The sequence below is a fragment of the Psammomys obesus genome, unplaced genomic scaffold, assembly GCF_907164565.1.
Source record: "Psammomys obesus unplaced genomic scaffold, mPsaObe1.curated_primary_1811, whole genome shotgun sequence".
Lineage (NCBI taxonomy): Eukaryota > Metazoa > Chordata > Mammalia > Rodentia > Muridae > Psammomys > Psammomys obesus.
In genome coordinates, this window is record NW_026596051.1 from 19,486,520 (window position 1) to 19,504,998 (window position 18,479).

An 18,479-nucleotide genomic window follows, 5' to 3' on the forward strand; every position below is an offset into this window, starting at 1 on the left:
ACACACACACACACACACACACACACACACACACACACACACACACAGTCTGGATAACCCTAGGCCACACCATGAGCCTGGCTGAGCCCATACTGCCCCTCTGTCATGCCTTGACTTATCCTGTGAGGCTGACTGACAGTCTCTAAACAAACGACCAAGTGCTCCATTCTGTGAACAAGACTCCCAGTCTCCGCCCCACATCCCAGACAACTGGGAACTCAGAATGGACTGACCCCACATCCAAGGATAAACTGGAACCATCAAGCTTCTAGAGTGTGATAAGCAGGAAATTGGCAACTTTGAGTTAGTCAAAGATTCACAGATGAGACATCAAATCATATAACATGTTTTATTTGTTTGTTTTTTTTAAGTGAATAGACTAGATCTATCACTACTGAAATCTTATGTATTTGTCCTGAGTTTCTTTTGGACCTGGCAACTAGCAGGGGGGAGGGAGTCTGTGTGAAGCAACTGCAGAGCACCTGAGAGGCCAGGCCTCCATCCCTAGCACCTCAAAAAGAAGAGGGAGGGAAAGAAGGAGAGAAGGAGAGGAAGGGAAGGGGAGGACAGGGAAGGAGAGGGAAGAGAAAGAAGAGAAGGGGAGCATTTTCATTAGCTTCCCTTTTGTTGTGATAAAACACTGACCAAAAGCAGCTTGGGGAGAAGGGTTCACTTGGTTGCAGATTACAGTCATTTACCCCATCATCAACGGAAGCCAAGGCAGGAAGTGAAGCAGAGACCACTGAGGTAACTGCACTGAGGTAACTGCTTACTGGCTTGTTCGCCGCAGCTTGTTCCACTATTTTTCTTGTACATCACAGACCCACCCTTCCAGGGGTGCTATTGCCTTCATCATTTGTACCCTTCCTCATCAACTGTCAACCAAGAAAATGCCCCCCAGATATGCCTACAGGCCAATCCAACAGGGAGAATAACAAGTCAATAAAAGGGTCCCCTATTTGAGCACTCCCATTTCCAAAGGAAACCTACAGATGGCAAATGAGCTCAGGAAGATGTGATCAGCATCATTAGTTGCTGGGGAAACGTAAACTAGATCACAACACAAAGCATACACTTACAAGAATGCCCAGAATGTAAAAGTTGACAATACAGTAAGCTGACAAGGATGGGGGAACTGGACCTATCCTGACCCAGGGTTGAGACAGAATGGCCTTAGAATCAGTTTGGTATTTATGAAGTTAACTACGTCCTTTCACACATAAGTGACTCCACCCAACTATTCATCCAAGAGAAATAGCAGTGTGCGTCCACACAAAGACCCATGCAGTGTTCACAGCGGCTTGCACATGACAGGAAGGAATATAGAAACTTGCAAGATCTCCTTCAGTCAGACACAGGATGGAGAAACTGCTCACCTGTGTGTCATGAAACATACAGGAGACCATGAAGCACCACAAAGGAGCAACGTTTTGCCACACAGCACACAGATGGGCTATGAGCACAACCCTTTCACTGGAGTTGCCTGCCAGATAACCTGCATATCGCATATTTACATTACAATTCATAATAGTAGCAAAATTACAGTTACAAAGTGGCAACAAAAAATAATTTTATGATTTGGGAGTCTCCAGAGCAGGAGGAACTGTATTAAAGGGTCGAAGCATTAGGAAGTTTGAGAAAAACATTGATCTACGGGTATCACACATTAAATATGAAGTATCCCACAGCTTCATATATTAAAGGTTTGGCCTCATCTGCTGGATCTATTTGGGGAGGAAGCCTTAGGAGTCGGGACCTTGTTGGAGGAAGTGAAGTCACTGAGGGACCTTAAGTAAGAGTCTATAATTGCCTCCAATCCTTTCCTTGTTTTTATTCTGCCTGGCCACCGTGACATGAACACCTCTGCTCTAGCATGCCTTCTCACCGATGCATGCCCTCCTACCTGCATGCTCTCTCACCCATGATGCTCTGCCACCATGGGCTGAGCTGTGCTAAGATCTTTTCTCTTTAAGGGAGTATTTGCCACAGAAATCAAATGCAGGCTAGCACTCGGGATTACAGTAAGTTCGGAAGAAGCCTGACTCAGAAGATGGCACACTCCACATCGGACCCCACGCACAGCACTCTTGGAAAGGCAGCATGTGTCAGTGAGAGTCTGAGCCACAGGTGCCAGGATACTGAGTACAAAGGGCAAGGTCTTGGGCTACTGTGGCTGTTCTGGGGGAGCATTGTGCTGGTGCTCAAATCACATGATCAAAGCTTACCAAGAATATGTACTTTAAAAGGCATGCTTTAGCATATACCAATTATACCTCAACAAACCTATGTCAAATAACAGTACTTTCATTTCGCCAACCACTGACTTACAAACACCCAGCTTATGAACACCAAATCCTCACACCCTCTGCACATCTGGCTTCTGCAGTACCCAGAGTAGACGCAAACTGGCCATTTCATACAACAAAAGTCTTCAACAACAGAAAAGAGATCCCAACTCCAGTCCTTGCTGTCTCCTCTGATACCCTCTTAGCACAGGTTTCCCATAGTGCCCTCTTCCTGCCCTGTGCCACCTGCCAGCACCGGGCAGCTCAGTTCCCTACCAGCTCCACAGCCTGCGGGATTCTGCCCTTCCGGGGTTCTCCAGCTTCCAGGTGCCCTATTTCTGTCATCTCGCACAGCCATCGTGACAGCTAAGACAAGGAGCTGTCACCAACACACATGGAAACTGAGGCTTGGTGAGGCGGGGACAAAACACCGCTTCCTCCGCAGGGCACAAGGCCCCCAAAGTGATGAAGCGACATGTTGCATGCTCCCCATCCCTGTGTAGGCGGCTACGCAGCAGCTCAGTTCAACTGCGGATCATTAAAACTCCACAGCTCCAAAGCCCTAGGCATGCCATGGGGATCCACACCACCGACCATCTGTGGTGGTCACCCACACACAAGAGAAAGGACAACCTGGGCTCAGACTCAACCCATTTCTTCGTCTGATGATAAATGGATAAAGCGCCCTCCAACACATCAGAATCTGAAGCAGAAGGAGGCAGAGTGCAAGACCTACATGTGGGATAATGAATTTATAATCCCTCCAAAGACAGTTGGCATGGGAAACTGACATCACCATGGAAACCAGGCAAGCATGGCAAGTCCCCAGGAGGGCAAGGCAGAGCCACCTTAGTGCTGGACTGCAGAGACTGACAGCTCCATGCTGGCAGCCCTTGGAGAACCCTGTTGCCTCCAACATGCTGTTGGTTCCAAAGGGCCAGACGGGATATCACCTGCCCAGCATACAACCCCATCTGAGAAAACCTTGACTTGTACCCTGTAGCAATTAGGGCGTGGGCATGGGGAAAAGAAGAGGTTTGCATTCCTGGGTTACAGGGCCCAAAGATGGTAGCCTCCTGGATGAGCAGCCCTGAGGCTGGTGGGATGGGATAAGCCATGGCTTCCTGGAAGACAAGAGGGGCCCCTACTGACTAGGGAACCGAGGAAGAAAATGGCCAAAGACAGCAATGGAGGCTTGAAGGGCTGGGATGTGTGAAGGAGGATCTAGCTGGAGAATAAAGGGGAGAAATGGCAGTGTCAAACCAGAAGAACCGTGGCAAAGGAAACAGTCAACGCCCAGGAAACAGTTCAGGGCTGAGGGAGGACTGAGGGAGCAGTCCAGGATGGTAACAAAATGAAGGTTACTGTGATGCCAGTGTACTGATGCCACCTGCCCAGATACAGGACATAGGTTCTCCCTTCCTCTCTCCCTCTCTCTCTCTCTCCCTCAGTTCAGGCAACATCTGCATATTGTTTTTCAATAAGAATTTGGCTGCCGACAACCCTGATTGTAAATAAGCCTTGTGCAGTTAATTCTGCTCTCACCTTCTCTACTGCTCATTATCGAGAATTATAATGATGAGGTTCCCAAGCAACCCAGCTGTCCCCTGAATACACTTTTCCTCCCCTCCCCCCCCCAGGCAGACCCATCTTGGCTCAAAGCAAGCCCCTGGCCTGTTGTTTCAGGCCCCTGCTTGGGCTCACCCATTGGAGCCCAGAGGAACGCTGCAGAGTGGAGCTGAGACCAGAGGTCAGGCTACAGGTCAGACAGATGAAGAAGCTGGCCCAGATACTGTCAGAGCTGGTGAGCTGATGACCTCTGAAGCTGGTCTGCTTTGCACACAGCCCTGGGAAGAGCCTAGGGACTAGGCCCCTAAGTCAGAATGGAGATCCTGGCTGGGACATCAGGAAGGCTGGCAAGAGGTGAGACGTGGCAGGCCTGCGCAGGAGGAGTGCTGGGAGTGCTGACCCTCAGTGTGCTCCTCTAAACTGAAATGCCTCTTCCCCCCACCACCCCAGGAGTTTACTGGAGGCTGTAGGAGAAAACTGAGTAAAGCTCAAAGAGGAGGCTCACTGCTCAAGCTCACACAGCTCCTGTGTTCCCTGCCTACTGGGAGACTGGGACAGAGAATGGCAAGACGAAGCTGCATCCTGAGGAGAGCCAATGTGGGGTGGTGGGGGCTACTTTGCAGAGAACATGAGGAGCAGGGGAAGAGGCAGAGGAAGAGCCACTCTTCAAGGCAAAGCAGAGACAGAGGGGCTGGGAAAAGGGGCCTGAAAAGGAGAACCCTCCCAAGCCCTCCACAGAGTAAGGCTAGATCCAGCTTACTCCACCACCTCTCTGACACACAGCCCTGGAGGAGGCTTGTGAGCAGTGCCCTGTGATCTAGCTAGACAATACCATTTTCAGTACTCTGGTTTCCCTGTCTATGCAAACAGGAAGCTGTGAGGGGCAGGAGATGACAGTCCCGGGCAGATCTGGCTCGTGTAATATTCCTGTCAACACATTTGGGCCTTTCAGACATAGCAGCTGCTTCTAGAGCCAAGCTGATCCTCGGGTGCAGCCTTCCCAGAGTCTGTACCCTAGCACCATGACCAGAGTCAGGCTCTCTGTACCCACCCCATCACCACGAGGACCTGTGGACACAGAAGCTAAGCACTGGAGGGATGGCCACAAACCCTGAACAGAAGAAAGGATCCAGGACTCTGTGCAGGACGCCTCCTGGGGCCAGAGCCTAAGCCTGGAGGCTGGAAAGTTCCACACACAGAGGCAAGAGTGAAAATCCACTGACATGGAGCACAAGGCAGAGCGGGAGGGGCTGTTATGGGATGGATCTCCTGAGCTGGGACTTGGGGTCAGGACTTGGGACCCTGCCAATGTCTCCATTATGCCTGGAGGTCTTTCTTTGGAAACCATCTCTTTTTGTTTTCCCACTCCCCCAAAATTTATTTTAAAATAAACTGTGAATCCAATGCATGCTTTCACCACTGCTGTAATGAGCAATTTCCTAGCGAGACTCCGAGCCAACACCAGCTCAGGAGCGAGCTGGCTGTGTTCCCTGTGCCAGTAGACACCATCATTGCAAATAGTCAGTCTGAACAACCTATGGGAGCGGGGTGGGGGGTACTCTGAGGACACACCCAGCATTACCCTCCTCTGCTGCACCCACGCACTGGGACTGTGGCTGTCCCTCGGAAACATTGCCACATGAGGCTCTGAACAGCCCTAAATAAGAATGTCCATGTGGGGAACTTGAGGCCCATAAAGGTTAAGCAACTTGCCCAATGCTGAACCCTGGGAACTCATACCCTGGCTGTTAGGGCCAGTGCCCTATACCTTACTGTTATTGAGTTGGCTGGTTCACTCATCTCTAAACACACTGAGGGTTGCAGTGCACCTCAAATGGTGGCTTTGCCTCAACAGTAAGTCAGTCATGTCAGTGTCAAATACAGCAGGATTAACCCGCCCTTACAGAAAAACCCGTACACAGCTGAGGTGATGTCACTATCATCTGGCTCCCCTTGGAGCCTGTCCTCTGAGAAGACACTGGGCAGAGACTGTTTCTGGAGTCCTGGTTAGGAACCTCAACACATTGAAGTACTCCTGTCCCTGAAGCTGCAGCCATGATTCTGGCCAGGACAAGCTCCCATCAACTTGCCTGTGGATCCCCACGAACTTCCCCACTTCCTCCTTCAGCAGAGGCTCAGAAACAGGATTTCCCAATAGGATGCTGAGAAGAGAGATGGTGGGACAGTGGAGGAACTCTGCCATGTGACCAACTCTTGAACCCTTCCACTGCCCCTAGTTCTGCCAGAAACACAGGAAAGGCCTCTGTTTCAAGGGCTGCCTGATTCTTTTCAGGACAAACAATCAAACAATGCATGAACGAACACACAAACACACACACACACACACACACACACACACCTCACCACCTCTTGGTGAGGCATATTAATGGTACCAAGGAAGGGAGCCTGGCTCTCCATGGAATGCATTTTCCATTTGCCTTCGGTCATCAGGAATGAGGGAAGGAGGGATGGATGCCTTGACTGAACCGTGTTTCAGGAGATGAGGCCATCTGGTCCTCAGAGGTCTGATCAGACCATAATCACCAGGTGAAACCTAGAGCGGGTTAGTGCTGCCCACATGGGAAAATAAGGAGTGAAAGTTAAGAAGTAGGGGCCAAGAAAATAAGAGAGCAGAAAGAGGAGAGAAAGTGTCAGAAAGCTCCTAACCTTCCCTTGCCTATCTACAGATGACTGAAATCCAAGGAGGAGGAGGTGGCAGGGATCCTGGGTACCTGCCCGCTCACCACGACCAGCCTCTGTGGCTCTGACATAGAACTGTGTAGCTATGCTACTGCTGCTGCCGCCATGACAACCAAAACAAGGACTGCGAGCCCGCACCCTGTACCTGGATGTCAAGCCACACTGACCAGCCTCTGGCCTTATTATTCTCATGTTCAGTCTCAACAGTGGGGGTGGGAAAAGCCCAATCCTAAGCAATGGTGGTCCTGGTCCCTATCGAGTGAGAGAGAAGCAAGGGTGGACTGTGACTTGATTTGACACTCTGCCAAGGAAGTGACTGCTCTCTTTTCCTGGGGTGTCTGTGACATGTGTGTGTTGCTTTTCTCATTGGGACAGCTCTGGGAGGCACAACCAAACACCGAGGTGTGGGGCAAATCATCCTGCAGCCTGCCACATGCAGGTTCCAGCAATAGCAGGTGCCCATGTGCCCAGCGCTGCAGGGCATGCAGGCAGCTATCTCCCACAACATCCCATATCTTGTCTTACATGCCAGCGCTGTCCAAGACATAGCTGTGGGACCAGCTCCTATCTCTCGCAGCATGAGGGCTGCCCGCTCACATCTGAACAGATGTAAAAATTGAAGGGGAGAAGGTACTGGCACTAAGCTGACTTCCTCCTTTTTTCCTTATTCCTTCTGGGTCCCAAGCCTATGAGCTAGAGCCATCCATATGTAATCCTCTCTGGACACACCCTCACAGGCATGCCCAAAAGTGTACCTCACTAATACCCTAGGTGATTTTTTTTTTTTCCAGACAAGGTTTCTCTGTATAGCCTTGCCTGTCCTGGACTTAATTTGTAGACCAGGCTGGCCTTGAACTCACAGAGATCCTCCTGCTCCTGCCTCCCCAAGTGCTGGGATTACAGGCCTGCTCTACCATGACCAGCTAGGTGATTCTTAATCTATTCAAGTCAACAAGAGATATTAACTATGAAGTGCAAGATTCCAGATGAGGACGGGACGGCTAGCCCAGGTACCTGGTTGCAGATCTAAGTTCCGCTGGCACCGATACTCACATCAGACAAATGAGAATGGCCTATGGGATTCCTAAAACTACCTCAGTGCCTTGAAAAGATGCAGAAGCCACTCCTAGCCAAGGATGCAGGCCCTGTTCTCTGCCAGAATCTGCATCCCAGAGTCTGCTTTGCTCCAGCACGGACGTTAGCACTGTGCCCCAGCCTCCATCCATGCGGTCCTCTCCACACCCTGGTCCCTCGGCCACTGTGAGAAGGACAGGCTGGCTAGAGCCTTTCAGCTGCTGACTGGCAAGAATGTGTCTCCTATGGTGCTAGAGTCAGGCAAGCAGGCTGGCAGGTTTTCACTTTATAAACAAATTTTATTCTTATAACTTCTCAGGTTCTCAGGGATTATAATGACGGAAGCAGCAGCCACCACTCTTCCATCGCCCAGTCCATGTTAGGCAGTGGGACAGGAGATATGTGCCCTCCTGCAGCATGGCAGCAGGCCTGTCTGCCATGCGTGCTCCGGAAGAGGCGCTGCTAATTTGGGTAACAGCTGTAGGCGTTCGCTTTGTAACGAGAGCACCTCTCTCCTTCTTGACAAGGGGTGACATTAATGGGGGCAGCAGTCACTGGAGACACGGATGCATTTTCAATATCATTATGTTGATGATATTTCCATAAGGAAACTCATAATCGATCATCGTTTAAAAAAAAAACCCACTTGGCATCCATGTAGTACAATTAAGCCTAATGAAGTTACCTCCAAATTACGTATTTTGTTCACTAAATTATGAAGCTGCTGATGGGGAATACGTGGGGAGCTCTGGGGGAGGGGCTGTGATAAGCGTTGGATAAAAACACTCAGGAGAGAAAAGACAGAAGGCCTGCTAACTGGCGTGCTACCTGGGGGCTGGACTCGCAGAAAGATATAGAATCTGGGCACAGAAACCGTGCAAATGGGGCAGATCAGAAGCAGAGCTAGCCAGGAATTGTGCTCTCATCTTCAAGAGTCAAAAAGACTCAGGGAAGGTGTCAGAAACAGACTAAAGGAGCCAGGAGACTTCAGAGAGCGAGCACCCCCACTCCGAGTCAGCACCCCACCACACACACTCAGCCTCTATGGGCCAACCACCCAGTTATCCAGGCAGGAAGTAGACGAGGAGGCCAGAGGCTTGACTGCTAAGCTGCTCGGGACTCATATCCTCATGAGTATGAGGGCATGGGTGAACTCGCTCCAGGAACACAATGGGGAGATCTACCTGACACTGACCCCACACATAACCATTGACCTCTGACCTCTACAGGCACACACCCATGAAGTCACAGGAAGGTGAAAGCTGAGCATCTGAGGCGGGCACTGTTGGCTGTACTCAATTCATCGCTGTACTTAACCAAGTCCTCAGCTCTCGGACCGGACAGCCACACAAGACTCCTGCCAAGACCAGCTGACACTGGGTTCCTGGGGAGAGTAGGAGCTGCCAGAGGAAGGGAGAGGGTCACAAAGGCAGGAAAAGCCCACAGAAGAGGCGTGACTCAGCGTGGGGCGCTTTCGACTTCCGCTCGTGGGTTCATGAATGCCATAGCTCTCATTGAGCACTCGAGGACTCTGAGGCTAGACCCACCTGATCTCAGATCCCAGGTTCATAACCCCAGGTAGCCACTTACACATTTTCTTACTGCTTAGCTGCTGGACTACTGATACCCTGAATGGGCAACAACTGATCCTCAGATCTCAGCACGGCGAAGACAGCACTGTCTAGGAAGAGCCTGACATCTCAAAGCCACTCAACAGCTTTTAATCTCCTTTGTCCTTCTGCTGTCTTAGAACCCACAAACAATTCACCTGTGAGGTAACAGTGAGGTGTCTAAGTGTGTCCTATCGTCAAGGGAATTAAACATTGGGCAGCTTTGGCCTAGGTTTTCTGAACACAGGGTGTGATAAGCGCCAGCCATTGCCAACTCCTGATACCATTTTCCTCTTGCTGAATGGCAGTGCTGCCCTCCCCGAGAGCTGCAGAACATCTCCTAAATCACAGGGCAGCAATCCCATAGATTCTGCACCTCAGCTTGCTCCTGCAAGGGTTACAGGGCCACACAGGACATAGGGCAACTATACCACAGGTCTCCCATGCTCCCTGGGGCCATGTGCTTATCCATTAGGCCTGGGGAGTGTGTACAGGTTTGTCACCTCCTAGAGCTGGGAACAATTATGGCTGAGGACCCAGATAAAAAGCCTTTCCATCTATCCAGAGTTGGTCCATGAGAGTACTGCTACTGAGGCCAGAGCAGAACCATGGCCTTGCTGACGTCAGAGTCTCATGGGCTACTCGCCATGGCCTCTAGGAAGCTGAGGATGAACTAGAAAGCATCATTCTGCTTCTAAGCTGGGACACTGAGGAGTTATTCAGAGAATAAGGAAGGAAGGGGAGGAAGAAGAAGGAGAGAGGCAAGGGCTGACTACAGTTTAGGATTTTGATGCTGTCCTGAAGACAATAATGGTAGCTTTGTAGGAGTACACAAGGCCCACTTGGAATTTAAGGATCATTAAGGTGGCCAAGGGTAGTAGGGGCCCAACCAGGATCTTGAGATAAGACCCACCAGAGTGCTACTGTTCAGGACCAGCTGGGGGTGGGTCACATCAGGAAGCATTGGATGTCCTCCCCACGGCTGTCCCTCTGGGATACCTGTGGCATGTCTCGCCTTTCCAAGTCACCTGTAAGATCACAAGATGGCATGGCAGGTCTGTGAAGAAAGCCTGAACTGACACTGTTGGGGTGGCCTTGTCTCCTGCCAGGCTCACAGCAGGCAGAGCAGCGACATTTAATAGTCAATTAATGGCGAGGATATTAAAAAGATAATTACACACCTCACGAGTGTCGGTTGAAATAAAACACTGTGAGGAGTCATTAAAATCGTGTGCCCACTGGAGCGGTGCCATGGCCGTCATTCCATACCACTACAACTGCTGTTAGTGTTGCCTGGCCCCTATCTGGGTAACATGGGCAGAAGCAGGTCTCTCTGCCCCAGAGGGGACCATCTTAGCTACCACAGCACAAGCCCCCGGGGAAGCCATCCTGATGTGAAAGGAGCGGTGTCTCAATAGAAGTTGCCCATTGGGGCCCATCTGTCTCCCTTGGGTTAAAGAGCTATTTATTTTTCATCCTGTTGACCTGATTTCTCTCCCAGCTACATTAATGTTTGCAGCCACAAATGGGGTATGTTCAGCAGGAAAGTAAATCCATTCCCCCAGAATGAGGCTCCCACAGTGGCTGGCAGAGGTCAGAGCTCGAGGTGTTTCTGCCAGCCGTAGGAATCCTCCGGCTCAGGCCTTTAGAAATACCACACAGAATTCCAACATGGGAGCACAGACAAGGAAGTGGACAGGGTATTTTTAGATCCCGAGACAGCCTCTGCTTCCACAGAGGCAATTAAACAAGCCAGGCAGCCCGAGCCCACGTCCTGAGTGGTTTGTCCTAAAAATAAATCACCATCTGTAGAGCCTAGAGTTTGTGGGTGCTGGAGACCTGCAGACACAGCTCACTGGACAAGCATAAAGGAGACTCTCACATGGGGCACCCGGAAGCTGAGCTGTATGCCCTTGACCTTCATTCTACCCTGAGGCCCGAACATGCTGTCACTGTTAATAACGACGCCCTGCTGGGTACTCACGTGCACCAGGCCCAGGGACCAGCGCAGCAAGGGTGGGGTCGGGGATGAGGAACTGCCATAACTTGAGGGGTGTATGAGCAAATGGTGATGCTGCAGGACGGCCTCACAGAAGCCCGTAACTTGTGGATGCCCCCCCCCAAGTCATAGGGCATCTTGAATGAATCCCATAGTCTTCGGACCTAAGATCCTGTCTGTATCTCCAACTGCTATCTCAAAGGGAAGCAGCCACAGTTCACTGGGAACAAGAAGGCCTTTAGCACAGTGGGCAGGACTTAGGTGATACCATGCCCCACACAGCTTCGGGTTCCAGGCCCTCTTCTCTTAGGACTTCCTTCCCATATTATGGCCAGGATCTGAGGAAGAACACCCTCTGTGTTTTTAAGGCTGGTGTGTTCCTGGAAACCAGAACCCCCATCCTATTCTGGGGAGCCGAGTATCCAGTGCTGTCTCAGGGGCCCAGGGAGAACTTTGGTTTTCTTTGGAGACTCTGCAGGCTATAGAGGTTCAAGCAGAGGAAGCTGTTGCAGGTTCAGATTCCCACCTGCGGCTTACAGACGAGCCATCCAGCCACAGGATGAAAGGTTGGGGCATCTGGATTTTATACGAGCATTTCACCATTCTCCAGCCAGTGCTGGGGTACAAGTGAGAGACAGAACCACACTTAAAAAAAAAAAAAAAAAAAAAAAAAAGCCGCGATTGAAAACCAAGAAAGGGATTAGGCCTGCTTTAAGTTTCTTATTTTTCCCTAGAGCTCAGATGGTCTCACTGAACCTGCTAAACAACATGGGTCTTGGATAGGCTAAATCACCTTGAATGGATGGAGTTATCATTCTATCATTCTATCATTCCGCCATTATTTATCAGCCCTGCATCCTCACTGCACCCCTGCTCCATCACTTCACTGTCATTCCATCGCGGCACCATCACACTACCGTGCCGTCGTGACTCTGCCACTCTATCACGCCGTCATCCCTCCATCACTGCCCCATCGCTCCATCACCGCTATATGATCAGCGCACCAGCACACCACTCCATTATCGCTGCATTACCACTGCATTTTGCTGCGCCATCGTCATCACAGCACTCCATTATTACTGCGCCACTCACTATGGTAGGGAGCAGAAGCATCCGTGAGTAGTATGTGTTAAGTCCCTCCTCAGAACCAGGCAATTGCTCCATCCCTTCGCAGGCATCTCAGCTCTGTGCTGCTTGCTCACCAGCCCAGGCTCACCAACATGTGCTCCATTAGCTCAAGTGTTTTCTGGTAAACTCTGAGGACGAGGGAAGGTGGTCCCTCTGTTCTCCCTTCAAGAGGAAGAGCCTGCTTCCCACCGGGGACTTAGAAGCTAGAGGCTGCCAATCTAGTTAGAGCTTATGTTAAGTGAGGTTTTGGAAACTGGCAGGTTTGTTTGTTTCAGGTCACAGGCATAGGAGACACACTGGGCCCCACAACCTTCCCTAAGGCCACCTCTCCTCTCCATACCAGTTCCTCATCTGTCCACACACTGGTGTTCTGAGCACTGTTCACTGATGAGAAATAATGATGAGCATAAAATATGCGGCAAGGTACTTGGCACATGTGCAGAGAGCAGGTGGCCAGCAGTTCCTGCAGGATAAGCCAGGCAGAAGGCAGGCTGGGGCCTCTGTAGAGATTCCAGATCATTCGTTCATCAACACACTCACTCAGCAAATCACTGTGATGTACTAGATCACGGTTAATCCCCAAAGACACAGCTTTACAGGGCCCACGTGGGCTTCTTGCCCTGTGAGCTGGTGCTCTCCCAGGCACAGAGGAGCTGCTGTGCTCAAAGGCTTGCCCCATCTCCCTGCTAAAGCCCTCATTCTCAATGCAGTGGTATCTGAAGGTGGGGCCTCTGAAAGGTACCTAAGTCTAGCTGTGGCTATAAGGATTATGATCCTTATAGGAAGAAAAGAGAGCTCTCTCCATGCGCACACCATGGGAGACATTGTGAGAATGCAGCAGGAAAGTGGTGGCCGCACGCCCGAGAGCCCTCACCAACCCAGAAAGTCGGACGCCACCTTGAGCTTGACCATCCACCCTCCACAACTCTGAAAAAGAACTTTCTGATGTTTAAGCTGCTTGGTCTCTGGTATTTTGATATAGTGACCCAAGCCAGAAGGTATAGAGGCTGAAATGAAAATCAAAGCAACCAATCAGTAAAGCACACGTTAATATAGCAGAGTGTCATGCTGTGAGGAAACAATCAACAGAGCAGGGGTTTCCAAAGGCCATGGGCAGATGTTTATCAGGCTATCAGATGAGAAAGGTCCCGTCAGAAGAGGAGCAAAACCTGAAGGATAGGAAGAAGCAAACCCTGTCAGTATGAGGGACAGTGGTCTAGGCAGCATGAGAACGTGCAAAAGCCCTGCCTGAGGCAGCAACACACTTGAGACATAAAGGCCAGAATGGGTTGGTTCTAGCACTGGGGTGGGTTGGGGGCAGGATCAAGGTGGGCTGGGGCTTCCTAATCTCTTTCAGACAGGAATTGATAGCTATGAGTCAGGAAATATTGGGTGTTCAGCTAAGGTTGCCTCTTGCCCTCCTGGGCTGGCAGCAGGTGGCATTTCCCAGCCTCCCAAAGTTCGGTTTGATAGTCTACGACTCTGCTTCTTCTGAGGCTTACTCCCCAAGGTTTACAGTGGCCATACACTCCATCTCTCACCTCCTTGCTAACCTCTGGCCCTGACCCACCCACGTGTACAGAATGAGGGTCTCCAGAGTCCCAGGAATGTCATCATCACAAGGCAAAGACAGCTGGGCCTCAATATCACCATTGCGGGGGCTCCTCCCACCAGGCCCAGGTCCTGGTTGAAGCAGGAATAATGAAATTAGCATTCAGACTCAGGCTTGGTCCTTAACATGGAGCCTTTCAGTGAGCAACCTCCCCTGCCGTGTATTAAATGTGTAAGAACAGTTTGTCTCCAAGGGCTCTCTAAGATGGCCTCAAGCTCATGGGATGTGTTCTGAGCCAGGGGAGCATTGAGGACACTGCGCCAGAACCTGCAAATCATATGGGGTGGTAAAGCAGCTGCAGAGGGTGTCAGTATGGAGACCTGGCTTAAACTCCTCCCCTGAGCCCAGAATGCTTTCCAAGTCCAGAATTATGCTAACAGATAGAGACACCATTCTGGGAACCTGTCTATGGATTGGATCTGGTACTGTCAGCAAAATGTAGACTCTTTAAACATGTAAGTGTTTTTCTATCACTTTTTATTGTTTGGAAACAAATACCGAGATTGAAATCCAGAAAACATGGCTAAAAGCTGCATCATTATGAGATGTAAGAGGCGCCCGGCAACATCCCCTAACACACAGGAAAAGAAACCAGTAGCTTGGCGATGGTGGAGGGTGAGTCCTGGCTGCACTCACTGAAGAGATGGGATTTCAGTCTAAAGTCCCAGCTGCTGGTCATGGGGTGGGTGGGTGGGGGTAATCTCCCCCCCACACCCACACACCCTGCCCTCTCTCAGCCAGTCCTGGACAAGCTCTCTCCTTTAATCTGTGTATGTTCTTTTCCTCTCCACTTGTAAAGCCCTTTGTGCCCTCTGAGATCTTTATGGAGGACACAGAGCAGAGTCAGGTTCCCCGCCTGTAGCAGGCTGACGTGCACAGGTGTATGCCCAGTTCAAGGGCAGGCATGTCTGGCTGCCGCTGGGCCTCAGTTGCTGCCTGTCCACACGCTGAGTCTGGGCAGGGCAGCCCCTGTCCTCTGCTCATGTGGGACAAGGAGGAGAGGAGACCCGGGCTGAGAATAAAATGTGACAGGGCTTCGAAACATGCTAGAGATGAGGCACAAAACTGGTGCCAGATGTGGCTCCACTGAGAAAGTGGGGCTACGGACCAGGGAAGTCACAGATTCCAGGAGTAAAATGAGCCTGCTGGGTGGCAAAGGGTGGGACTGCATGAAGGAAGCAGAGGTGACTGTCACAGCAAACTGCAAGTGGCCTCTGGGTTCAGGAAGGAGACCCTTCCAGAACAGGCTGACTCCCAATGGGACACTCCCTGCCCAACATCCTGACAATGACATCTGGACTTGTGTCAACCTCCCCAGAGCCCAGCCAAGCCCATCCTGCTGGCTTCCACCTCCTCACTACCACCACCCCCACGCTAGCCCCAGCGGCTCTGCCAGCCCCAGGTCCTCCTGCAATCCCTTTCAGTGGCCCTGGGTAGGAGCCACTGTGGTAGACCTAGAGGCACATGGCTCTGCCCCTCTGTCCTTGAGATTGCTGAGCCTTGTGTTTGACCAGGAGCTGACATCCAGAGGTCCTGTAAGTGCCCCTCTAGGAATGCTCACACTTCCAAGGCTGAGACACACATGATCCTCATAGCCAACCCGGGGCCTGCTTGCAACCCTGCCAGGTTCCCAAGTTTCAGCTCACACTGTGGCTGCCAGATAAGGTACCATGGATATAGCCTAGCACCCTGGCTCTGTTCAACTACACCTGTGGGACACCCTATTTTGAGGGGTCAGGCCTTTGCCAGTTGGTAGCTGCATTCGTAGGTCCCTTGCTATAGGCTGAAGCCCCTTCCATCCCCTTCCCAACAGGACCATCATAGCAAGCAACATTCTTCCATGCCGACAATGAGTGATGAGGCTCTGCAATGGAGGAGAGTGACCACAGACTCAACGGACTGAGCAAGAGGCTGCTTATCTCAGTCACTTCCTAAAATAGAAAAGGAGGTCACGTGGTGACACTCATGCCTTCCTTAGCCCACAAAGAATCCAAGGAGCCCCAATCCCGAAGCTGACCACCTACATACTATTAGTATCCTGCACATTGGAAGGATAAGGGTTCTGATTGTGCCCTAGTTTTATTTGTGAAATGAAATATGTCAGGCCCTGGCCTAATGATGCTTACCTTGCTGTTTTCAACCACAGCTCCCTAAGACAGCCCCTTCTACCATTCACATGGGGGCAGCTGTGAGTCTCTCAAATGGCCCTAAGGATGGGACATATTCAACTGCCCTTGCTCATCAATGGACGCAACACTGAGCCAGGCCAATGCAGAGGTAGCACAGACATTCTTAGGCACATGCTGTAAGATTCATAACTGGCCTCTCCCCTGAATCCAAGCCCAGAAGAGATCCCTGAAGCTCATGCTAAGCTCTGCTCGTGGCTGAAAACCAGCAGCAAGTTGCACAGGATAACATCAGAAGAGGAACCAGAAGACTGAGAGGGTCCTAGCCCCACTTTGGACCCATGCTGTAGATCGGGCTACAGCCTCCATATCATCTCCAAGGTCATATAAAAATTGAACAGCTAAGATATGACACCATGACATACATTCACCCAAAGTAGGAAACACCAAAAGCTGATACCTTAGCAACGGGGTGATGGGATAAAGGCCTGGCCCAGCTTTAGGAGGTTACTCCACTTCTAATGAGGCAGACAGAGTTGCATACACACTGAACAATTAAAACAACCATTGCTGAGAATCCAGAAAAAGGAGCAATGGCCCACCCTAGACATTTTATCACTGACTCCACAGCACCTTGCTCATAGCAAGTGCTAAGGCAATGTTGGGTGGATGGAAAATTGTGTGCATGGGTAGGTGGATGGGTGAGTGGCTGTGGAGCTGAGGAGCTGGGGATTCGGGGGTGAATGGGGGTGGATGGAACAGGGGTTGAATATGGCAGGTATGGGGAGGGAGGAATGGATGGCCTGGTAGAAAATGGGTAGGTATGTGTATGCGAAAGTGGATGACCAGGATGGTGAGTGGAATGGGTTGATAGAAGGGAAGGTGATTGTGGTAGAGATGAGGAAGAAAGATGGAAGGGAGAGTAGCCTGCGGGAGAGTAGGTGTCTAGATAGATGGGCACACGGGTGCGTAGATGGGTGTGTGGATGGGCTGATGGATGGTGGGTGGGTGGATGGATGGATGGATGGATGGATGGATGGACGGACGGAAGGATGGCCAAATGGACGATGCATGGGTGGATAATCATGTGGGTAAACAATGAGCGGATAAATGATTGGTTAAGTAAGCAGATGATGGTGGGTAGATAAGGAACAGGTGAGTTGATAGGTAGATAGGTGTGTATAGATGAATAGGTGAGTGCGTAGGGAAGGGTAGATGGGCCTTTCTGAGTTTCCTTTCTGTTGCTGTGATCAAAGACTCTGATCAAAAAGCAGCTTGGGAAGGGAGGGAAGGGTTATTTCAGCTTACCCTTCTAGGTCACAGTCCACCCTTTTTGGAGGACAGGGCAAGAACTTGAGCAGAAACTTGAAGGCAGAAGCTGTGAGAAAACACTGTCTGCTTACTGACTCATTCAGGGTTCATGCTTAGCTAGTTCTCTTCTACAGCCGAGGACCACCTGCCCAGGGAATGGTGCTTTCCACTGTGGCTAAACCCTTCTGCGCTAACTAACAAGGCAATACCCTACAGACAGTCTGACCTGGGAAATTCCTCAACTGAGACTCCCCTCTCCGGTGACCCCAGATGTGTCAAGTGACAGTTAAAGCTAACCAGGACATCGGCTCTGCAGAGGGACATGGACCGTCACTCCTTCTGCATTCCACAGATACTCTCCCAGGAAGCACTGGTCAGAATTCTGTGACTCAGAACCCACTTAACAAGAGAGTCAGGTAGGCAGAAATAAAGGGAAAGGGACAAGAAGAACTGAGAGGAAAGGGCAGAGCTGGCAGTGTCGGGGAGTGGGGGGGGACAGGAAGAAAAAGCAGAGGGAGCACAGCTGGGGAAGAGGTGGAGGAGAGCCGAGAGAGGGGTGGTCCTAGCTCGAAGGGTCATGGTCAGGCGATGGATGATGCCTCCTCCTCCTCCTCCTTCTCCTCCTCCTCCTCCTCCTCCTCCTCCTCCTCCTCCTCCTCCTCCTCCTCCTCCAATGCTGGTTTAGTACAGGCTCCATTTTGAGAATGACTCTGAAGTGCAACACCTGGACGCTGTGTCAGGAAATAGCAAACAAGCTGTCCTGTGCACACAATTGCACAGAGCTGGGAGTAACTCCAGAAGCAGAGCCTTGGAGGCTTGGCTACCCAATGACTCAGACACCATGAGGAGCCAAGAGCAGCAGGTACGACGTAAATCCAACAGGTCAGAGGTCTGTCTGCGTGTGAGTTGGAGTCACCTGCTCTTGGTGGAATCCTGAGCGTGGCCTGAGTGCAATGACACAGAACCCCGATTTGTAAACATCAGCCATGAAAATACACATACATACATGCATGTATGTACACACACACACACACACACACACACACACACACACACACACACACA

General features: G+C 50.9%; 1 protein-coding gene across 1 annotated transcript in view; it reads right to left on the reverse strand.

The window, feature by feature from the left end:
* The window catches only part of Sorcs2 (sortilin related VPS10 domain containing receptor 2), a 361,028-nt gene that overhangs the window by 226,286 nt on the left and 116,263 nt on the right, over positions 1-18,479 (reverse strand). The window lies entirely within an intron of this gene.